Source organism: Ylistrum balloti, unplaced genomic scaffold (assembly GCF_031769215.1).
Source record: "Ylistrum balloti isolate Yb309-2 unplaced genomic scaffold, AGI_CSIRO_Ybal_v1 Utg369566, whole genome shotgun sequence".
Taxonomy (NCBI): Eukaryota; Metazoa; Mollusca; class Bivalvia; order Pectinida; family Pectinidae; genus Ylistrum; species Ylistrum balloti.
In genome coordinates, this window is record NW_026781864.1 from 639,807 (window position 1) to 665,547 (window position 25,741).

At 35.0% G+C, this 25,741-nt stretch overlaps 1 protein-coding gene across 1 annotated transcript in view; it reads left to right on the top strand.

The window, feature by feature from the left end:
• The first annotated feature begins 4,653 nt into the window (after positions 1-4,653).
• Positions 4,654-25,741, top strand: part of LOC132554747 (protein trapped in endoderm-1-like) — a 41,254-nt gene continuing 20,166 nt past the window's right edge. The window contains exon 1 of the mRNA XM_060219093.1: positions 4,654-5,045. The gene's annotated coding sequence lies outside the window, so the exon portion shown is untranslated. The remainder of the gene's footprint in view (positions 5,046-25,741) is intronic.

The following is a 25,741-nucleotide window of genomic DNA, read 5'->3' on the forward strand; positions in this document are numbered from 1 at the left end:
ATAGTTATGTAGCATACAACCTTAATTAAATACTGCCCACAGTTAAGTAGCTTTCATCCATAGGTAAAACCCTGACACAGTTATGTAGCATACATCCTTAAGTAAAACATGACTGCAGTTAAGTAGCATACATCCTTAAGTAAAACATGACTGCAGTTAAGTAGCATACATCCTTAAGTAAAACATGACTGCAGTTAAGTAGCATACATCCTTAAGTAAAACATGACTGCAGTTAAGTAGCATACATCCTTAAGTAAAACCCTGACACAGTTAAGTAGCATACATCCTTAAGTAAAACATGACTGCAGTTAAGTAGCATACATCCTTAAGTAAAACCCTGACACAGTTAAGTAGCATACATCCTTAAGTAAAACATACCCACAGTTAAGTCACATACATTCAAAAGTAAAAACTCCCTGACATAGAAATGTAGCATACAACCTTAAGTAAAACCCTGACACAGTTAAGTAGCAAACATTCATAAGTAAGCTCTTTCATGATACATTAATGTGGTCACATAAATGTAATCCCTGAAATGACGTGTTTGTTAGATGTCTTTTTACATCTAGATCGCAAAACTTTTATTCATAGAAATTAATCAACAGTTTTTAAAGAAAATTGGGAAAATTTTGACTAATGAAAATTACCAGCCATATAATTATTAAAAGTCATATGTGCACCACATCAAATTGACAAGAAAATTTACTTGTTTGAATAATTTCAAATAGCTGATCTTGAACTACAAATTATTTTTACTTGAAAACAAGAAAAGTCAGATTTGTCAACATTTAGATTTCCGGTGAGAATGGTAATCTCTTTAAGGCAACTATTTGAAGTGTTTTTAACAACTGTTAATGGGATTGCTAATTATGAGCAAAATCTCTGTCATGCTCATCACAAAATCAATTACAAACAACAGCCAAGATTTAATCAATCCAACTTCTCTATTCTCAATTAACCTGCTTTTGTTGATGTAGCTCTCAAACGTTTTATTTTTCGCATTAATATTATTGATGTTTCATATATTATTGATTGAAAATGGAGGTCAAGATCCTTACAGATGCATTTTCTACTCTCTGTCTCACCTGTTTGTACAACTAATCAACAGTTTAATGTTTATATCAAACATTTTTATAAACACACACTCACTCATAGAATCCAATTTTACACCACATGTTACATCAACACACTCTCCCATAGACACCAATGTTAGCACTGCAAACTGCATCAACACACACTCTCCCATAGACATCAATGTTTGCACTTCAAACTACTCAACAAACACTCTCCCATAGACATCAATGATAGCACTGCAAACTACATCAACACACACTCTCCCATAGACACCAATGTTAGCACTGCAAACCTAATCAACACACACTCTCCCATAGACACCAATGTTAGCACTGCAAACTACATCAACACACACTCTCCCATAGACATAAATGTTTGCACTGCATACCTAATCAACACACACTCTCCCATAGAATCCAATTTTACACCACATGTTACATATACACACACTCTCCCATAGACACCAATGTTAACACTGCAATCTACATCAACACAAACTCTCCCATAGACACCAATGTTAGCACTTCAAACTACATCAACACACACTCTCCCATAGACATCAATGTTTGCACTTCATCCTACATCAACACACACTCTCCCATAGACACCAATGTTTGCACTTCGAACTACATCAACACACACTCTCCCATAGACATCAACATTTGCACTTCATCCTACATCAACACACACTCTCCCATAGACATAAATGTTAGCACTGCAAACTACATCAACACACACTCTCCCATAGACATAAATATTTGCACTGCATACCTAATCAACACACTCTCCCATAGAATCCAATTTTACACCACATGCTACATACACACACACTCTCCCATAGACACCAATGTTAACACTGCAAACTACATCACACACTCTCCAATAGACGCCAATGTTAGCACTGCAAACTACATCATACACACACTCTCCCATAGATAAAATGTTAGCACTGCAAACTACATCATACACACTCCCCATAGACATAGATGTAAGCATTGCAAACTACTCAACAAACACTCTCCCATAGACATAAATGTTAGCACTGCAAACCTAATCAACACACACTCTCCCATAGATAAAATGTTAGCACTGCAAGCTACATCAACAAACACTCTCCCATAGATAAAATGTTAGCACTGCAAACTACATCAACACACACTCTCCCATAGACACCAATGTTAGCACTGCAAACTACATCAACACACTCTCCCGTAGACATAAATGTTAGCACTGCAAACTACATCAACACACACTCTCCCATAGACACCAATGTTAGCACTGCAAACTACATCAACACACACTCTCCCATAGACATAAATGTTAGCACTGCAAACTACATCAACACACACTCTCCCATAGACACCAATGTTAGCACTGCAAACTACATCAACACACTCTCCCTTAGACATCAATGTTTGCACTGCAAACTACATCAACACAGTGTCTCCCATAGAATTAGAAAAAAAGAAGACATAATTTGTCAGATAAATGAATATATTCAACATGGTATGCCAACAAGAATATGAATATCTACCACCTTTAGCTAACTACTGTGGAGTTCAGCTGAGGTTAACCCCAGCCTTAATGTTTACAGTTGACTAAGCAGAAAATTGGCTGCGAGTTAGATGTATCATTCCTGAGTATAAAACTGCTGCTAGAGACTGTATGTAATTATAGAACCCACAGGACATATACCCAACATACAATACCCATCAATATGATCTCTCTCTACTACTTACTTTAGTTTAACATATCAGTGTCCATTACTTCTTTTCCTCTACACTTTTAACATATTTCCACAGAGTAAAGTGATTTCTTTTGTCATTTTCCCCATCACCTCACTCCCCATTTCAATTATTTTGGCCCATGACATTTTACATCTATTATGATTTTATGAAAAAAAATCATATAAAAAATCTTAGAGGCAGAAAAATTTTTTTGGAAAATTTACTTTCCCAAATTCAAGATACCACCCGTATTTCACTTTTCTAATAATATTGGAACAAATTATATTATCTAGAGAGAACAGAAAGTTAGATTAGACCTATTGTGTTTTGTTGTGGTAAAATGTTGCCATTGTAGGACATAGAAATAAACAACTTTAACCCTAGAGTTTTACATTTCTATCTATATCAATCCACAATGACTTGGCGATCATTTCAAAATATGAAGTTCCTCTGAAGGTCATTATGACACTGAATACAGAGGGAAATAGATTTGAAAACAATGATTTTACATTGAACGAAAAACAAATATAAAGAATTATACTTTCCCTTCTACTGTTATATCATTAGAAAGAGTTTAAGATTCTGTTTCTCCTTGGCCTACAAATCATGCATAAGGGTGGAGTTTACTTTCCCTTTATCATCACATCAACAAACAGAGCATAAAGTTCTGTTTCTTTGAGCACAAAAAATCACATTTAGGAATGGATAATATCCTCTCTTCTACCGTTACATCATTAAAAAGAGTGTAAGATTCTGTTTCTCATTGCCCAACAAATCACATTAAGGATTATATTATTTCTTCAACTGTTACATCTTTAAAAAGAGTATAAAGTTCAATTTCTCATAGCCCTATGAGTTACATTATGGGATAAAATATACTTTACCATTGTCTTTTGAAGAAGTACAAAATTCTGTACTAGCCCACGATATCAATGAAAGTAATAAAAGGTTAAAAAATAAGTATTTCTCTCATAAAGTTAGCAAGTGCTTTGCCATTAAATTGGAGTAAAGTATTCATGACATAAATGTGATTATTTTTGACATATCTAGTAAATAAAAGAGAGGCTGGAGGTCAGTCTGGGATAATGATGACCAAAGAGAGGCTAGAGAATGTCCTGGGATAACTTGTGACCTGGACAACCCCTTCAAAGTGAGTGTTATCATAGAAGGTACAAAAAGAAGCCCTATAAAATGGGAAGTAATGGAAATGGTGCAGAAAGGTCATGACCACATGCTTGCAGGGTGTAAAATAATGTCACTAGTTCTGATCAGTACATGTGCACTAAGTAGAACTATTCCCAATGTTGGGGAAGGATGAGGGAAATATCTTTCAGACTCTCACACCAATCAACGTAGTACAATTCCTTACCTATTTGTTTGTTTGTTTAAATAAAGACAACAAAATGAATTATTTGGAGCAGGTCGCAGTTTTATTTACCTACATGTATACACTCTTGTGTATCAAAATCCTATCATAAACAAACAGTTGCCAACATAGTTGAAATGACAAGAGCAGAGGAACAGAGATCACAAGGGGGAAGGCCCAGAAACATTCAAAACAAAATATGCCATTTATCATGAAATAGTAAGTTGAAAATTCTCTTCATTATGTCCATTTAAAGATTACACTTAGCCATACAGGGTACAATGAAATGAATTTTAATATAGTCATATGAATTCAAGTTTCTTCAGGGCTTCAAAAAATATTGATCCTAGGGTAAAAGGAATTCCCCTGTGGGGAGCCTCTAGCTGTGCGAGTCTCAGCCACTGTATCACTTGGCCAACAGACTGTACAAACAGTGTTCCTCACACACTAGAAATTAAACAGACAACCACTGTGTACTGACAGCACTTCCACACCATGTTCATGCTTTTCTAATCTCTAGCTTGCTTTAATCTGTAATCTGTATTTTTTCATACTTTCATTTCTTTCAATTTTTCCACAACTGTTACAACACTTAGACTTTGTACTGGCTTTATTAACACCTGAATGTGTAAGAGTTCTGAAGGAACATCCATATCAGATACCTGTGTAAGGATATACCTTTTTTTTTTACCTGTGGATTTCTCCGATACACGTGGCAAAAAAAAAAGTTTGTGTTACTGGCTGTGCTCTGTGGTCCGTATCTAGTGTGCAGAATCCTATGGAATAGCATTTCCTATATGCTACAGTGTTGCTCAGTTTGGCAAAGTTGCTGGGATTTAAATTCCAAGTATTTTTTCAATCAAACAACAGAGTCCCAGGTAAGATATTTCCATTCATGTTTTTTCATTGAAATTGATCAAAGATGTGAAAGTAACAAAAATTACGAAATGTTGATGCATTGTGCATTTATATAGCTCATCTGTACAACAACTGCTAAAGTAAACAGATGTTATAATGTTGTCAGACAAGGCAGGTCTTAATATTACAGAGGGGGTCAGATAAAACAGGTGTTATATGAAAGAGGTTGTCAGTTAAAACAGGTGTTAAAATGCACAGACTGACTGATGAAGCAGATTTTACATAACAGAGAATGTCAGATAAGGCAGGTTTTATATTACAGAGGGTGTCAGATAAAACAGGTTTTCATTACAGAAGGTGTCAGATTAATTAGGTGTTACATTACAGAGACTGACAGATAAAACTGGAGTTATAATACAGAGGATAAAGCAAGGTTTATATTGCAGAGGTTGTCAGATAAAACAGGTATTATATTAAACAGACTTACAGATGGAGCAGATGTTACATTACAGATGTTGTCAGATAAAACAGGTACTATATTACAGAGGTTGTCAGACAAAACAGGTGTTACATTAAAGAGGGTGTCAGACAAAATAGGTGTTACATTAAAGAGGGTGTCAGACAGAACAGGTGTTACATTATAGAGGTTGTGAGATAAGACAGGTGTTACATTATAGAGGTTGTGAGATAAGACAGGTGTTACATTATAGAGGTTGTGAGATAAGACAGGTGTTACATTATAGAGGTTGTGAGATAAGACAGGTGTTACATTATAGAGGTTGTGAGATAAGACAGGTGTTACATTATAGAGGTTGTGAGATAAGACAGGTGTTACATTATAGAGGTTGTGAGATAAGACAGGTGTTACATTATAGAGGTTGTGAGATAAGACAGGTGTTACATTATAGAGGTTGTGAGATAAGACAGGTGTTACAAGACAGAGGCTGTTTGTTTTCTCTTTCTTTTCTTCTGATCTTGTAAAAAAATCCTGTAACTTCGAGTTTGATCTTGAAAAAAAAACAGAAATGTGAGACCAATTTGTATAATGAGTATTGCTTATTTTTTGTCCATGAAAATTGATAGCTGACCTAATTGTTGTCCTACTTCATCAGTAAGTATACACCCAGCTATTTATATCTGGCTGGTCAAGTTCTTCAGCTGGACAACATATGATGCCAATTAACTAAACAGCATGTGTTGACTATTGGCAGCTGTGTAACACATCTCCTGCTATGAAAACTGTTTATCTATCAAATAGGCTCTTTCACTTTGATTGCTGCCAGGCAAAATTAAGACACAATCTAATACCAACTCTAACACTTACTATCTCTTTGATTTTCAGCCATCAAATGGTGATTTTAAATGTTCTCTCACCTGTAAAATTCTATCTAAAACATCATACAAAAAAATTTTAAAATCCAACACAGTCTGTGTTGAATGTTCCTGTTATGAAGGTTACAAATATTCTGTGTATTCATGATCTGGTATATCTGTAGAAAATCTTGTGAACTCATAAGATATCCAGTACACCAGTTGGAAACCCTATTTACTAGTGAAATATTTTGCATACTTGAAGAAAATCATGTGTACTTGTTAAATATGCTTTTCACCTGTAGAAAACCACGTGTACTTGTTAAATATGCTTTTCACCTGTAGAAAACCACGTGTACTTGTTAAATAGGCTTTTCACCTGTAGAAAACCATGTGTACTTGTTAAATATGCTTTTCACCTGTAGAAAATCACGTGTACTTGTTAAATATGCTTTTCACCTGTAGAAAGCCACGTGTACTTGTTAAATATGCTTTTCACCTGTAGAAAGCCACGTGTACTTGTTAAATATGCTTTTCACCTGTAGAAAACCATGTGTACTTGTTAAATATGCTTTTCTCCTGTAGAAAACCATGTGTACTTGTTAAATATGCTTTTCACCTGTAGAAAACCATGTGCACTTGTTAAATATGCTTTTCACCTGTAGAAAAACCATGTGTACATGTTAAATATGCTTTTCACCTGTAGAAAACCATGCGTATTTGTTAAATATGCTTTTCACCTGTAGAAAACCATGTATACTTGTTAAATATGCTTTTCACCTGTAGAAAACCATGTGCACTTGTTAAATATGCTTTTCTCCTGTAGAAAACCATGTGTACTTGTTAAATGTGGTTTTCACCTGTAGAACACCGTGACTATCTATGAAAATAACATATGTACCTATCAATACCTTGTGTCCCAGTGAAATACCCTATATATCAAAAGCTAGTATTGCATCCTGAATTATCTAAGCCCAGGAGGCCAACAGATTACTTTTTTAAAACTTGTGTGGTTGGTTTAATGCAGGACAATGAAATAGCATTTTTTTGGGTGCCATTTTACAAGTCATAGACTTAATTCTGGATACAGTTGGTAGACTTTGACATAACATACAATGCACGACTTCAAACCTGACTCATAACCTCAGAGCTAAAGTTAAGTACATAAGACCTGCATACTTCCATACGTCTAGAAACCTTTAAGGATAGTCAGCTACATTTCATGCAACTTGGTTTTTTCCCACAAATTTTGAAGACGCTATCAAAAGTTTGAATCTGTGTTGGTGTCTCTTCAATTTCCTGACTTCATATTGACGTTGTGTTGTAGGAGATGATATATTGTGTTTAGGGATGGGTGTTTCCTCCTTTAGTTGTTTCAAATAAACATGACATACAACAATATTTGTAAAGATGGAACAGAATGAGAAAATACATTAAAATTAAGATTGATATTGAAATCCTATCTTTTCATGATTTTTATGCAAAATGCAGTGAAAATTTCAACCATCTTTGAAATACAATAATTACATTTTTCGAATGTTGAAGTTATTTCCACAAAGAAATTCAATGTAAAGAATTCAGGTTAACAAAAGACATTTAACAGTTAAAGCCCCACTAAACCTATTCCATTTGCATTTGTTGCTCGGGTTGTCATTGGTGAAACATGAAAATGTCCGGCCAGCTGATATGATTGGAGTAGACAAATATAAAGAAATTTTAGTGATGGACTTTCTTTATCAATATTATTAACCACGGAATTTTTCATACATTAATTATATCAAAAGGAGGCCCATGGGCCTAAACAGTCACTTGACTAAACTTAGCCGAACATATCATTAAACTCATCATTATATGGTTACAGTAATGTTTTTATTAATATTTTTTCAAATTTACTCAATTCTTGTGTTAACAATGTCCAAAGGTAAGAAAACTGTAAAGGGCCATAACTCTGTCAGACACAACTGAAGGTGCCCCATCGTCAGTGTGATCCTCATCTGAACTCATCTCTATATAAGGCAGCACACCAAATTTCATCAAAATCTGGTCATATTTACTCAAATTATTGTAGTCCATGTAGGGTTATTAAAAAGCAAAGGGCCATAACTCTGCAAATAAGAATCAAATCAGACATATTATTAATACCATGACCTTGATAGTGAGTCAAGGTCATTCCATTTGAATAAACTTGATAGACATTCGTTCCAGCATGCTACAGACCCAATATCGAAACCTTGCGTTTTTTGGTTACTGAGAAAAAGTCCTTTAAAGATTTTTAATCATTTGACTTCCTGTGACCTTGAAAGTGTTCAAGATCATTCATTCCAGCATGCTACGAGTCCAATATCAGCACCCTGTTTTTTTTTGTCCAATCAGAAAAAAAAGGCAAATAGTTTGTGACAGATGATGACAGACAAAATGTGATCACTATAGGTCACTTGAGACTTAATCTCAGGTGACCTGAAAATCTAATACACCTTGAACATATTGACAATGAATTCTTTCTCAAGGCTTTCTGTAAACATGTAGACACAATGACCATGGTGTTGCAAGATTTCAGCTTCTATACAATTCCATTGCTCCTAAATGATCCTCATCCTTGACTTCTCAATGTCCTTGTATATCCACATATGACCTTATGACTTTTCATTACCTCTATATGACCTTCATCTGTGTGACCTCTCACAGCCCCTTTGTCACTTTTACCCTTATGACCTCTTTTGCCCTACATGACCTTCATCTGTATGACCTCTAATTGTCTATTCATGTTTGACCTTTGCCACTATGATCCTTTATTGCCCTTACAGCTTTTCATTACCTCTATATCCAACCCTATGATCTCTCAGTGACCCAATACAACTTTTACCCAAATAGCCTCTGTGACTTTTAAGTACTTTTTAGATTATAGTATCAGTCACTGAAGTTAAAAAAAATCTTGACATGAAAAAATCTACTTTTGTTCTTGAAGTCTTAAATGGTGACACAATGGTCAAATTAATTGAACCATTGAACCTATGCTACCTAAAATAATGACTCACTAAATGTGTGTGTAGACAAGTCTGAGATATCTATAGGGCACCAGGGGAAGCCATTCTTCAGTAACAGACACAGGTTATGGCTAGTCTGGGTAGATACATGATCCCATCACTGTGTAGCAAACAACTACAGACAGGAGATCAGATAGTCACATTACAGGGACACACCGTAAATACTCATATAAATACTTTTAGTGGGATTTACAGTAACTACTTTGATAAATATCGTACTCAGTCAAGATATACTAGAACTACTACAATAATATCCTACTGAGCCTGGATGTACCCTAACTACTTCAATAAATAACCTACTAGGATGAAATGTAACTAATGCTATAAATATCTTACTTAACTAGGATGAAATGTCACTAATCCTATAAATATCTCACTTAACTAGGATGAAATGAAACTTATCCTATAGATAACCTACTTAACTAGGATGAAATGTAACTAATCCTATAGATAACCTACTTAACTAGGATGAAATGAAACTTATAAGATAACCTACTTAACTAGGATGAAATGTAACCAATCCTATAAATATCTTACTTAACTAGGATGAAATGAAACTTATCCTATAGATAACCTACTTAACTAGGATGAAATGTCACTAATCCTATAAATATCTCACTTAACTAGGATGAAATGAAACTTATCCTATAGATAACCTACTTAACTAGGATGAAATGTAACTAATCCTATAGATAACCTACTTAACTAGGATGAAATGAAACTTATCCTATAGATAACCTACTTAACTAGGATGAAATGTAACCAATCCTATAAATATCTTACTTAACTAGGATGAAATGAAACTTATCCTATAGATAACCTACTTAACTAGGATGAAATGTCACTAATCCTATAAATATCTTACTTAACTAGGATGAAATGAAACTTATCCTATAGATAACCTACTTAACTAGGATGAAATGTAACTAATCCTATAGATAACCTACTTAACTAGGATGAAATGTAACTAATCCTATAAATATCTTACTTAACTAGGTGAAATGTAACTAATCCTATAGATAACCTACTTAACTAGGATGAAATGTAACTAATCCTATAAATATCTTACTTAACTAGGATGAAATGTAACTAATCCTATAGATAACCTACTTAACTAGGATGAAATGTCACTAATCCTATAAATATCTTACTTAACTAGGATGAAATGAAACTTATCCTATAGATAACCTACTTAACTAGGATGAAATGTAACTAATCCTATAGATAACCTACTTAACTAGGATGAAATGTAACTCATCCTATAAATATCTTACTTAACTAGGATGAAATGTAACTAATCCTATAGATAACCTACTTAACTAGGATGAAATGTAACTAATCCTATAAATAACCTACTTAACTAGGATGAAATGTAACTAATCCTATAAATATCTTACTTAACTAGGATGAAATGTAACTAATCCTATAAATAACCTATTTAACTAGGATGAACCTAACTATTCCAATAAATGCCCTGCTTAACTTGGATGTAATTTAACATGGTAACCATTCCAATATGAAGCAGGAAGTGGGAACTACTGGTAAATTAAACAGACTTTATTTTAAGTAGGCACAGATTCATTTTAGATACTCTCAGTTTGTATTTTCTCTGGAAGCTAAGGACTGGTCTGTGCTGGGTGTCCTTGGGTTAGACACATAACTCCAAGTTGCTCTGGATGCACAGAAGGATGATGTGCCAATCATACACTGTATGCTGTTCACCAAGATAGCCATCAGCTACTAATTCTCTGTCTCAAAATGATCCTGGCTGTTCACAGGGAAATTAACTCCAGAAAACATTTGTAAATGCTCTAATCAATATACCATTTGTTAATGTCGAATGGAAATGAGGCTTCTAAAATCCTACTTCATTCATAGAACTAACTGTATATGCAAGAGAACTGAATCTATGACATGTGTCACTTTAACTCACTGTTTACCTGTCCAACCTCTTTTTCTGTACAAATCTTTACTGCTATCACTTTTGAGATCCATTGTTTGACCCGGATTTTAATGAAGATGTTAATTCAATAACAGACAACAATAAAAAATCTCAGGTTATGTTCAATGAAGATTTTCTGGTAATTCTTATCAACACAGCTTAGTACTGCTGTTTTATCATCACAAATTGTTATCAGTCAAGGACCTACTGTGTTAATATCATTACACTGGTTTGATGGATGTTTGGAACAGAGTTCAATATCATAAAACCATTCTGATAAGATGTTACTGGAATCTGTTTCTCACGATTTTTTATTCACAAAATCCAGCAGCAACTTGAATATAGCTGAAGGAATAAGAAAAAATAAAATAAAATAAATAAATAAATAAATAAATTAATAAATTAATAAGAGAAAACAGAATAAAAATATCAATTTCTCATCAATATCCTGTTGAGCTCTTGTGTAATGAATGCTATTTCTTGAACATTTTCAAAGCCATCACACTTGTTAAAAGCTTTTGAAAAAAACAGCATTAATTCAAAAGTTTGGATTTGTGTACTGCTGACATTCAGTCTCAGATTTTTCAATTTTTTTGGGAGGATAAAAAATATTTTGAAACATATCAGTCAGTTGAAAGAGAAGCCTACAGAAAAGTCTGTTTCCTGTTAAATAACACAGAATTTTATGAGAAATTTCTCTCATATCTATCTGTCTGCAGAACAGGAAATTTGTAATCAAGCAATCGTAATGGAACAAAACATGGTAAGCACCAACAAACTAATATACATAAAAATTATGTTGTTTTTATTGTAGATATCATAAACACCATTCCCTATATACTTGTACAGACTGTAGATTTATCATAGAGGGTAGAACATCATTCCCTATATACTTGTACAGACTGTAGATTTATCATAGAGGGTAGAACATCATTCCCTATATACTTGTACAGACTGTAGATTTATCATAGAGGGTAGAACATCATTCCCTATATACTTGTACAGACTAGATTTATCATAGAGGGTAGAACACCATTTCCTATATACTTGTACAGACTAGCTTTATCATAGAGGGTAGAATATCATTCCTATATACTTGTACAGACTAGATTTATCATAGAGGGTAGAACATCATTCCCTATATACTTGTACAGACTAGATTTATCATAGAGGGTAGAACATCATTCCCTATATACTTGTACAGACTAGATTTATCACAGAGGGTAGAACACCATTTCCTATATACTTGTACAGACTAGATTTATCATAGAGGGTAGAATATCATTCCTATATACTTGTACAGACTATAGATTTATCATAGAGGGTAGAACATCATTCCCTATATACTTGTACAGACTGTAGATTTATCACAGAGGGTAGAACACCATTTCCTATATACTTGTACAGACTAGATTTATCACAGAGGGTAGAACACCATTTCCTATATACTTGTACAGACTAGATTTATCATAGAGGGTAGAACACCATTCCCTATATACTTGTACAGACTGTAGAGTTATCATAGAGGGTAGAACATCATTCCCTATATACTTGTACAGACTAGATTTATCATAGAGGGTAGAACACCATTTCCTATATACTTGTACAGACTAGATTTATCATAGAGGGTAGAACATCATTCCCTATATACTTGTACAGACTAGATTTATCATAGAGGGTAGAACACCATTTCCTATATACTTGTACAGACTAGCTTTATCATAGAGGGTAGAACATCATTCCCTATATACTTGTACAGACTAGATTTATCATAGAGGGTAGAACATCATTCCCTATATACTTGTACAGACTAGATTTATCATAGAGGGTAGAACATCATTCCCTATATACTTGTACAGACTGTAGATTTATCACAGAGGGTAGAACACCATTTCCTATATACTTGTACAGACTAGATTTATCACAGAGGGTAGAACACCATTTCCTATATACTTGTACAGACTGTAGAGTTATCATAGAGGATAGAACATCATTCCCTATATACTTGTACAGACTGTAGAGTTATCATAGAGGGTAGAACATCATTCCCTATATACTTGTACAGACTGTAGAGTTATCATAGAGGGTAGAACATCATTCCCTATATACTTGTACAGACTGTAGATTTATCATAGAGGATAGAACATCATTCCCTATATACTTGTACAGACTGTAGAGTTATCATAGAGGGTAGAACACCATTCCTATATACTTGTACAGACTGTAGATTTACCATAGAGGGTAGAACACCGTTCCCTATATACTTGTACAGACTAGATTTATCATAGAGTGTAGAACACCGTTCCCTATATACTTGTACAGACTGTAGAGTTATCATAGAGTGTAGAACACCGTTCCCTATATACTTGTACAGACTGTAGGGTTATCTAAAGGCTAGTACATCATTCCCTATATACTTGTACAGACTAGAGTTATCATAGAGGGTAGAACATCATTCCCTATATACTTGTACAGACTGTAGAGTTATCATAGAGGGTAGAACACCGTTCCCTATATACTTGTACAGACTGTAGATTTGTCATAGAGGGTAGAACACCATTCCCTATATACTTGTACAGACTAGATTTATCATAGAGGGTAGAACATGATTCCCTTTATACTTGTACAGACTGTAGAAGAAATTGTTACAACTCTTTCCATTGCTTAAGAATATGACGTTACTTAACTTAGGTATCACAATGTTTGACTTGTGCCAATAACCTTTATGTGCATCATATACCTGATCCAAATGTAAAGGCTCCATTGAATTAAATCCAATGATGTGAGTATGCTGTCATTGATACTTTTTGTAGTGGAGGTAATGTCTTGTACCTGAAAACCACTGACTTCAGTATTTATCAATACGACATCTGCAGCACAGAGTTGATTGATGAAAAAGAATATTTGGCATCAGTGGAATGGAAATTTTTTACTATCAGTGAAAGAGGAGCAACAAGAAAAATTGTAATTACAAGTGTCTATGTCTTACTCTATACCTATCTACTTGTACTCATGTAATCATTTTAAAAACAAATAATGAAACTTGAAGAAAGTTACGGAAAATACAAATATAGCTTCAATGATAATGATGATGTTTTTGAGACATACAGAAGGCCCCAAACTTCCTGGTATACTTGATGATTTTCTATAAATAGCAATTCTGACCTTCACCTTGCCCTCAGAACTCTTAAACATAATCACATGCAAGATATTTTTGTAGTAATGAAGTTGCCAGAATGATGCAATTTTGATTTGGGATGTGAACAGATAAGGATGATTGTTAAAACTCCAATGCCCCTATCCACTTCCCAAAGAATATAAAAATTTAATTCAGCAAGAGGCCAAATAGGCCTAAATTGCTCAACTACTTACTATACCACTTTCAAAGAAGATATTTTCCAGTTTATAAAAACTTAAAATTATATTCCTCATAGATACTACTAAACAAATACATTGACTCTGAAACTATTGCTTGCTGAAAGAAATTTTAAGATTGCAACGTACTTGACCCTAGCGACCTTGAAAGAAGGTCAAAGTTAATCATTTGAATAAAATTTGTAGCCTTTTATCCAATTATGTTAAAGAATCAATATCAACAGCCTGGACCACCTGATTATTAAAAATAACTCATTTTAAGTTATCAACACATTTGACCCCAGTGATTTTGACACATTTGATGCCTGTGACCTTGAAAGAGAGTCAAGGTCATTCATACTAACATTGCTAGCCCTTCATTCCAGCATGCAACAGGCCCAATATTAGCACCCTGGGCCTTTTGGTTATTGAGAAAAGTCATTTTAAGATTTTATCATATTTGACAACTGCCACCTTGAAAGCAGGTCAAGGTCATTTATATTAACAAACTTTGTAGACCTACATTTTAGCAAGCTACAGGACTCATATCAGCACCCTGTGCCTTTTGCTTATTGAGAAGAAGTTGTTTAAAGTTTTAACATATTTGACCTCTGTGACCTTGAAAGTGGGTTAAGGTAATTCATTTTAGCAAACATCATTGCCCTTCATCACATCATGCTACAGGCCCAATATCAGCACTTTGGGCCTTTTGGTTATTGAGAAGAAGTCAAATGAATTAAAAGTTTAAGCACGGCAAATGTGCACGGTGGACAGCGGATGACAACGGACGAAATGCTATGACTATTAAGAGCATTAACATATTATAAACATTTCCAGAGTGACATGGTTGACTAAACTCCAACATATCACATACTGCAGTTAACTTGCTTCAGTTGAAATAAGTGTGTTGCTGTACAAAACATGAAAAGCATGCACAACATGCACAGACTACATATCTTGTACTTATAATAGCAGCTACAAAACACCTAAATACCTCTAACTGGAATTTGGCGTAGTAAACACACTTTGACAAACTCACTTGGGATCTTGATTTTTGATATCTTGCTTTGTCTATCTCTGGCTTCAGTTCATTCACTGTGTTAACTCCAAGGAATGGAGGCATAGTCAGCTTTCATTTCTTTGTACTGTTAAAATACTGGCTATAATCAGGCAATGAATTTAAGTATTGTTAGCTTTCATTGCTTTGCACTGTTAAACTACTGGCTATAATCAGGAAATGAATTCAAGTATTGTTAGCTTTCATTGTTGTTTACTGTTAAACTACTGTCTATAATCAGGCAATGAATTCAAGTATTGTTAGCTTTCATTGCTTTGCACTGTTAAACTACTGTCTATAATCAGGCAATGAATTCAAGTATTGTTAGCTTTCATTGCTTTGCACTGTTAAACTACTGGCTATAATCAGGCAATGAATTTAAGTATTGTTAGCTTTCATTGCTTTGCACTGTTAAACTACTGTCTATAATCAGGCAATGAATTCAAGTATTGTTAGCTTACATTTCTTTGTACTGTTAAACTACTGGCTATAATCAGGCAATGAATTCAAGTATTGTTAGGTTTCATTGCTTTGAACTGTTAAACTACTGACTATAATCAGGAAATGAATTTAAGTATTGTTAGCTTACATTTCTTTGTACTGTTAAACTACTGACTATAATCAGGCAATGAATTCAAGTATTGTTAGGTTTCATTGCTTTGAACTGTTAAACTACTGGCTATAATCAGCCAATAATGATTTAAGCAATGTTATTAAAAAACAACATTTCTTTAATTCATTGATTTCAGAAGGAATACTTAATCAGGCAATGAATTCAAGCATTGTTAGTTTTTACTGCATTAAACTTGAAAAAAACAACACAAATCATTTCTTGAGTTCATCGATAATACAAGGTCTACATAATCAGACAAGATGTTAAAAATTGTTAGCTTTACTGGAAACAAACTTGAACAACCTGTAAAAGATTCACTGGCAACAATACAAAACCATCAGCTTTTATCCAAGTTTTGTAAGTGTTCATCTTGCAAGTCCTGTTTCTCTTTGTTTTTGTGAGTAAACTCTGATAAGTACTACCCACAATATTATCTCCTCGTCTAGAAAGTTCCCTTCAGCTTGATAGGTTTAGCATAAAACAAGGAAATCGGAAGACCCAGGTTTGACCTCTACGTGATCGCATTGAAAGTTTCTTCATACCTGACCGACCGAAAGGTAACAAATATGTAAACACATGGCAAAGCTAACTGCACTTTTAACACCTGTAGACGTCATACCATGAATGTGTAGAGATCCTCAACCTTAACCAAGTTAGATAATCAAATGTGTGCCATTACACAGCCATTATTACTGTACACACTTCAATATTTTGTGATAATTCTAGTATATTCAACATTTGTATCAGGATCTGGCCCCCTCTTTCGTGTGATGAGATATTCTATATAGAATAGATCTTAAGTGATCTCCTTCCGTAAACTTACACATTTTCATAATACTCTTAAGTATTATCACGAGTAAATTACTTTATGTAAGTTTTTAATTCTTTGGTTTACGTAATAGGAATTTTAAAGGTGTAATTTTGTTATGCAAGTAAGACATATGATTTACAGTTGTATTAATATGAGGATGGGACTGATAAACATAAATTTAATTGAGGGATTATATGTAGATGCTCTGTACCCTATTGGTGGTTATGATTACAGAAGTCATGACTTTTGCTGCAGGAACCTGGTATCATTTTACTGGTATTGAAATCACATGTCCTTCACATTTCTTAAAACTCCTCTTGAAAGAATGGAGATCATTGGCCGAAGTCTCAAGATGAGAGAAACTTTCAACTACATGTAAGAGCCAGCTATAGATGTGAATCCCTGACCTCCCGCTCTATCCAATCTAGTTCAGCTGTCAAGATCACTTAGTACTAGTGTTTGATATATATCATCCGTACATGTATAAGCCTAAATAACAGAAAAGGGAGATAAATCTGAAAACAAATGACAGGTACCTAGTTTTACTATCATATCTGTAGTGTCCAATACAGTTTGAACATCAGTTAACTTTTTACAGATCCAACGAGGGTGGGGATGGGTAGGGGTTACCAGCATGTACATTGTGGATGATCCTCGAAAATTATCTACAAGTTCGACCAACAATGTTACATGTATCTTAAATTGGAGTTTTTCACTAGCATTTACCTTTAGAATTATACTATGGAGGTAGTGTCATTAACTACATTTTGTATCCCCATGCTGTAATCCATTAACAAATTTGTATAAATCTTTCTTTTGTTCATATTCTGAAATTTCATTGTTGTTTTATTAAAACCAAATTTGATGATACTTTTATATGCATGAAGAAAAACCTCCAACCTTAAGTCTGGACACTTTGTAGACACATGTCTAAAATGCACCCCTGGACACTTTGTAGACACATGTCTAAAATGCACCCCTGGAAACTTTGTAGACACATGTCTAAAATGTACCCCTGTACACTTTGTAGACACATGTCTAAAATGTACCCCTGGATACTTTTTATACCCCTGTCTAAAATGTACCCCTGGATACTTTTTAGAAACCTGTCTAAAATGTACCCCTGGATACTTTTTAAACACCTGTCTAAAATGTACCCCTGGATACTTTTTAGACACATGTCTAAAATGTACCCTGTCTAAAATGTACCCCTGGATACTTTTTAGACACATATCTAAAATGTACCCTGAATACTTTTTAGACACATATCTAAAATGTACCCTGGATACTTTTTAAACACCTGTCTAAAATGTACCCTGGATACTTTTTAAACACATATCTAAAATGTACCATCCAAACAAAAATCTTCAATTCTATTGAATTGTTGAGCACAATGTCATAATGAACTTGGACTTTACCTCTATACCCACACAGGCCTATCTCAGAAGTAGGCTTACACAGCCTTAGTTAAACTTAAAGAACCTTAAATATCTCAAAGTCCCTGTTAAACTTCATCAAGAATATGTCTCACCAATTTGAGCAATCACTCCCAAAAAAATATGGCATCACCATAGGGAATATCCAAAGGTGTGCTATGAAATTAATGAAAGACATCAAAGCAAAGACAGATATGTTATTAATATTCAACCTCCATTGGCAAAAAACTGACATAATAGAACATTACATGATGCTAAATAGGAGAGACAACTCTTGATAGTAACACATTATTTACAATAAGTGGCAGAACACTTCGGAGGACACAATAAAAAGACTATCAAGAAATCTCCATGAATAAACATCAGGAGGTTTAGTTCTCTCAATGTGTGGAATGATAAGCTGTTAGCCAATGTTGAACCCAGACTTAACAATCGTAGGCGAGATCCTGCGACAGAATTCCAGACTGACAACTGTTATAAAATCTTCCATTTGTATACTCCAGAACCAAAACAGGAAAATATAAGTGACAGGATAAAGGGGCCTATTAGGCCATTTTTAAAAAAATACCTCAATGACAGACATTAAGTATAACTTGCTTAAAAAACAGTCAAGATGCAATATCACTCCTGGGGCACACCTCCAAATTACAGAAGACTGAAAAATGAGCAAATTATAAGCCAGAAAAAATAATGATCATTGTTCACAGTAAAGGGTCATAACTTTGATACAAAGGGTACTGTGGTGAAAGTCCCAAACATTTAAGATGTGCCCACTTTTCACATCTTTTACAGTGCTTTCTTCAGAATCCTTTTTCAGTAATAGCATAAAATGGTAGGTCATATGAGGTGTGTTCGGTTCCTAATGGATCCTGAAGGAGTCTCTTCAGAATAATTATTTCCTGAAGAAAGCAGCATGGCACTTGAACATGACTCTTGGTGGTGTTTTTGTTATTATTGTTGCTTCAGCATTCTGTTAATCAAAACAAAAGCATTATTACAAAATGTTGTTAAAGTGACAGGTGATGAAATAATTTTTTTTCTTTTTGTTTGATATAAATAAACAATTCCCCCCCCCCCCTCCATTTTTTAAAATAATAATATTTTGAGATGTTGTATAAATAGTTTCTTTTGTTTGTCAACACCTGTCAGAATAATTTGGAATTATCTTCTGTATCTGGAAAGTAAAACCAGGAAATTGTTTGGAGAATTCTTTATGCCCTTATAGATTTAAAAAAACTTGAAAATAATGGAAATGACAGAGCTACCTGGTTCAAAATAATGGTTTTTTAGTTTTTAGTTTTCTAAGAACTCACATCCAGTGTTTGATGAAACTGTTCTTTCTGCCAGGCAGGAGTACTGTCTGGTAGGACTCCAGTGGTTTCTGGAGGAATATATCTTGTTTAACGCTTTTGGCTCCTAATTGAAGTCAATGATATGTCATGATTAAGAATTGATGTTGTACCGAGTTCTAGTTAATGTTAAAGGGACACTTATTTTGTAACCCTTTTGTAAACATGTTTCGATCAAATGTCAAACTGAGATCCTGTAATGATGAGGGAAAATTTACAAGAGACAATGTCGCTAGTATATATCAATGCATTGTTTGATTTATTTTAAAGAGCAAGCACAAAATATTATAGATTCTTTCACCTCGATAACATAAAACACTGTGCAATACCTTTGGGTAGAGTCAGGCATTGTACTTGCCTTCTTCCCACTTGGAGGCAAAGAAGCAAAGGAGAACATCCCATCCCATCTCGTCAACATTAACTTCATTTTCAGTAGTCGTAGGTGGACATGGGTAACCTAGGTATTGTGCAATGGTCAGGATAAGACACATCATTTACACAATCGAATCATTTATACCACGTTGTAACTATAATGGAAACATTTCTGTTGAATTATAGTTCCAATCCTAAAACCATGTGTAAAATGGTTAGACTATTGTAATAAATACAATTCCAGATACCAAGAACCGCTATTCTGTTTCTGAATCTTGATAAAATAAAATACTTCTATCATATACTGCCTGTATTAAGTTAATGCAAACACTTGATATAACAATTACCTTGTCATTCAGCCATTCATCTTGACCGATCTTTTCTGTCTAGGGTTATGTTTCTAATCATCATCTTTGTGGTTTTTTTCAAACTCTTACAAGGTGAATTCCCACTCATGGTTGCAGAATGTTTTTGGTAGTAGAAAGGATGTCATCAAAGCTAATGTTCTCATGAATCCAATGGTTGGTTGGTCGGATGGCACATTGGTAACACACTCATCTTTTACCTAGCTGGTTCAATTACTGGAACGGACTTGAAAAGGTAACAGGTCACCTGCCCCGCCACATGGGTTTTCCCCGGGTACTCCGGTTTCCTCCCACAATAAGTCCCATCGCATGCTTACATCCAGGCCAACAAGAGTGATTAGTATAAGTTGAAATAACTTGTTTCACAATTGTTGTAAAATAAATAAAGTTTATCTTCATACTTATACACTGGGTACAGCAGCTGAAGCCAACTTTAATGGAATGTCTTGATTTGTTGTTGTATAGCATGCAAGGAAGACTTTTTGGAATTTGAACATCTTCCTCATAAATCCTTTCTGCTTCTAGTGGGATAGAGAGGGTTGGTGTGTTTGCTGTCGAGGCATTTGTCCGATTGTTTGGCTGTTAAATGGGAGTGTTGCTGCATGTTTTCAGCACCAGCTCCGTGCTATGCCCTCATTCTCTCCATGTGTTGACCGAGACTGACTGATTTCCTTCATTGATTTTCTTATCTTTCCTTTATCTTCTGTTCACTGTTGGCAGTGTTTTCAACTTCTTGTTTGTTCTGATGGTTCCCTTATCTTCTGTTCACTGTTGGCAGTGTTTTCATCTTCTTGTTTGTTCTGATGGTTCCCTTATCTTCTGTTCACTGTTGGCAGTGTTTTCAACTTCTTGTTGGTTCTGATGGTTCCCTTATCTTCTGTTCACTGTTGGCAGTGTTTTCATCTTCTTGTTTGTTCTGATGGTTCCCTTATCTTCTGTTCACTGTTGGCAGTGTTTCCAACTTCTTGTTGGTTCTGATGGTTCCCTTATCTTCTGTTCACTGTTGGCAGTGTTTTCAACTTCTTGTTTGTTCTGATGGTTCCCTTATCTTCTGTTCACTGTTGGCAGTGTTTTCATCTTCTTGTTTGTTCTGATGGTTCCCTTATCTTCTGTTCACTGTTGGCAGTGTTTTCAACTTCTTGTTGGTTCTGATGGTTCCCTTATCTTCTGTTCACTGTTGGCAGTGTTTTCATCTTCTTGCTTGTTCTGATGGTTCCCTTATCTTCTGTTCACTGTTGGCAGTGTTTTCAACTTCTTGTTTGTTCTGATGGTTCCCTTATCTTCTGTTCACTGTTGGCAGTGTTTTCAACTTCTTGTTTGTTCTGATGGTTCCCTTATCTTCTGTTCACTGTTGGCAGTGTTTTCATCTTCTTGTTTGTTCTGATGGTTCCCTTATCTTCTGTTCACTGTTGGCAGTGTTTTCAACTTCTTGTTTGTTCTGATGGTTCCTTTCTGTTCACTGTTGGCAGTGTTTTCAACTTCTTGTTTGTTCTGATGGTTCCTTTCTGTTCACTGTTGGCAGTGTTTTCAACTTCTTGTTTGTTCTGATGGTTCCTTTCTGTTCACTGTTGGCAGTGTTTTCAACTTCTTGTTGGTTCTGATGGTTCCCTTATCTTCTGTTCACTGTTGGCAGTGTTTTCATCTTCTTGTTTGTTCTGATAATTCCCTTATCTTCTGTTCACTGTTGGCAGTGTTTTCAACTTTTTGTTTGTTCTTATGGTTCCCTTATCTTCTGTTCACTGTTGGCAGTGTTTTCAACTTCTTGTTTGTTCTGATGGTTCCTTTTCTTCCAGTTTGTTCATTTGGGTGTAGCTGTTCTATTTCTGTTGAAGCAATCACAACTTTTCCGATGGATCTTGTGATGCGGGTTTTGTTTGGATCCTGTAACACTTGAAATCTTTCGTGTTAACATGCCCTTTGTACCTACCTTTTCAAATGGATGATGACACTATGAATGGTCCTACCCATTTAGCTCGCATCTTGTTCCCTATTCTGTTAACTTGGCTATTGTTCCTACTGAGAATGCAGTCTCCAACTGCATGCTCTGTACACCTGATTTTTTGTCATAGTAGGTTTTTCTGCTTCTTCTGTACAGTAAATTTTTTTAAAAAATGTGAGTAACTGGGCTAACGATGTCATTCTATCATCTATTATCTCCTGTAAACAGTCTAACTGGGCAAACAATGTCATTCTATCATCTATTATCTCCTGTAAACAGTCTTCATTGGTGTCGGACTCCGCTGATAAAGCTGTTGGTACATCCAGCTGAACAGGGAGGACTGCCTCTCTACCACACGTCAACCGAAATGGTGTTTCCTTAGGTGAGGCCTGCATGCATGTCCATGTTTCGAATGTGATGTGTTGCCAGAACTGGTCCCAGTCATCTTGTGTCTCGTTTACATACTTGACAATAGCTTAGCATGGGGTCCGGTTAAAGTGATCTGTCAAGCCATTGGTCTGAGAATGGTAAGGCCTTGTAATTCTTCTTTCAATTGGCAAATGTCTACATAATTTGTCATTCAGCTGGATACAACTTTCAGTCCCTCTGAATCTGGATAGACAATCCCTAGTCTTACTCAATCCATATGGTAACTTGTTAGGGTATAAGGCAATATAATTGAAGGTTTTTGTTAATGAGGGGTGGGGTGGGGGTGGGTTACATTTTAGACAGGTGTATGAAAAGTATCCTGGGGGTGAGGAATAGACCTCAGATTGGAGAGAAGGGCTATTGGGTTTGAATTTGTTTGCCCTTAACTATGAGGGATGAAAATAGTTGAAAAAAAAACAGTGTGATATTTTTCCCCCCGAGGGTGGGGATTAGGAGGATTGGAATGAATAGACATTCCTGTTAAGGCTTAACAAAAGTTTTGTTAACATTTAATTGAAATTGAGGTCATTAGATAGGAAGTACACTTTATATGGTGCATAAAAAGTACCTGCATGAAAAGTATCTAGAAATTTTTCATGCAGGAGGTACATTTTATGCGTTACACCAGTTATAACCTTGGCCCAGAACAAAGTTACAGGAGGTACATTTTATGCATTACACCAGTTATAACCTTGGCCCAGAACAAAGTTACAGAAGGTACATTTTATGCATTACACCAGTCATAACCTTGGCCCAGAACAAAGTTACAGGAGGTACATTTTATGCATTACACCAGTTATAACCTTGACCCAGAACAAAGTTACAGGAGGTACATTTTATGCATTACACCAGTTATAACCTTGGCCCAGAACAAAGTTACAGGAGGTACATTTTATGCATTATACCAGTTATAACCTTGACCCAGAACAAAGTTACCGGAGGTACATTTTATGCATTACACCAGTTATAACCTTGGCCCAGAACAAAGTTACAAGAGGTACATTTTATGCATTACACCAGTTATAACCTTGACCCAGAACAAAGTTACAGGAGGTACATTTTATTCATTACACCAGTTATAACCTTGGCCAGAACAAAGTTACAGGAGGTACATTTTATGCATTACACCAGTTATAACCTTGACCCAGAACAAAGTTACCGGAGGTACATTTTATGCATTACACCAGTTATAACCTTGACCCAGAACAAAGTTACCGGAGGTACATTTTATGCATTACACCAGTTATAACCTTGGCCCAGAACAAAGTTACCGGAGGTACATTTTATGCATTACACCAGTTATAACCTTGACCCAGAACAAAGTTACCGGAGGTACATTTTATGCATTACACCAGTTATAACCTTGGCCCAGAACAAAGTTACCGGAGGTACATTTTATGCATTACACCAGTTATAACCTTGACCCAGAACAAAGTTACAGGAGGTACATTTTATGCATTTTACACCAGTTATAACCTTAGCCCAGAACAAAGTTACAGGAGGTACATTTTATGCATTACGCCAGTTATAACCTTGGCTAAGAACAAAGTATTAGATCACGGAGTTAACCCAAATATACTGTTTATTTACAACAAAGTTTCGGGAATTATCGGGACTAACCTAACGACTGTAGATTTTTCTTTTTCGGAGAATATCAAGCCAGCTGGCAAACCAGTAGATCAAATAAAGAGTCAGACTTAAAAAGACATAAAAAATAAAGTTCTGAGAGTTGATTAATCAACGACTTCACAAAATTGTCAATGAAGAAATGCAAAAGTTATGACTGACAGAAAAATTGATGATCTGATTCTACTGTACGTCATTACACTATCAATGTTCCACACAATGCTTTCTATTACTGTTATTTCAATCCATAGTTGGGAGATTACTTCAACTGACTGGTGAGCGAGTTTCCAGTGTGGAGATGAAAACATTAACAATACTGCCTTGTTGTTTGTTGTTTAGCAATAAAATTATCTTAACTGTCTAAAAAAAAACCTTATTTCAATATACTTCAGAGTCATAAAATGAACTGAAGAGCTTTTACATGATGGCACAGATTGATTGTACATTGATAAGACATGACATGTGTCTACTTTGTGTCATCAATAATATGGACAAGTTGTACACAAATGGAGGATAACAGAGTTTGCAAACATGAGATTGGACGATCTAAGGATAAGACACAGGATCGGACAGTTACTAAGTAAAAATGGATACAGCATAGACAGACAAGAAATATGATATTTGTTGTGGTTAATAGTAACTGGCAGTTCAGGGCTATCAGAAACAGACATACATTAAAAAAACGCCACGTCCTCCTGGTCAATTCACAGAGGAAACATAACAATCTCCACAATAGATATATGTTTTTAGGATTCACAGCAAGTCAAATATTTGAATGGAAGATTTTATATTTTTTTATCAGAATTTTTACTGTTTTTAAATATGTATATTTTTCACATTAATAAAATTTGTTTGAGCATCACAATCCCAACATGAAGCCCGGTGACTTGGTCCAAGATATGTTGTTCTGTGATCCCTAACTCCGCGTGCTTGTTATTTCTCTGGAACCAGAGCAACCTCAGACCTGCCATGTTAGCTTTCCTGGTTGTGCCCTGGAGCAAAGACACTTCACTTATTGGCAGTTTTTATTTAACTATACTACAGGTACATGAAAGCTGATCTAGGTCA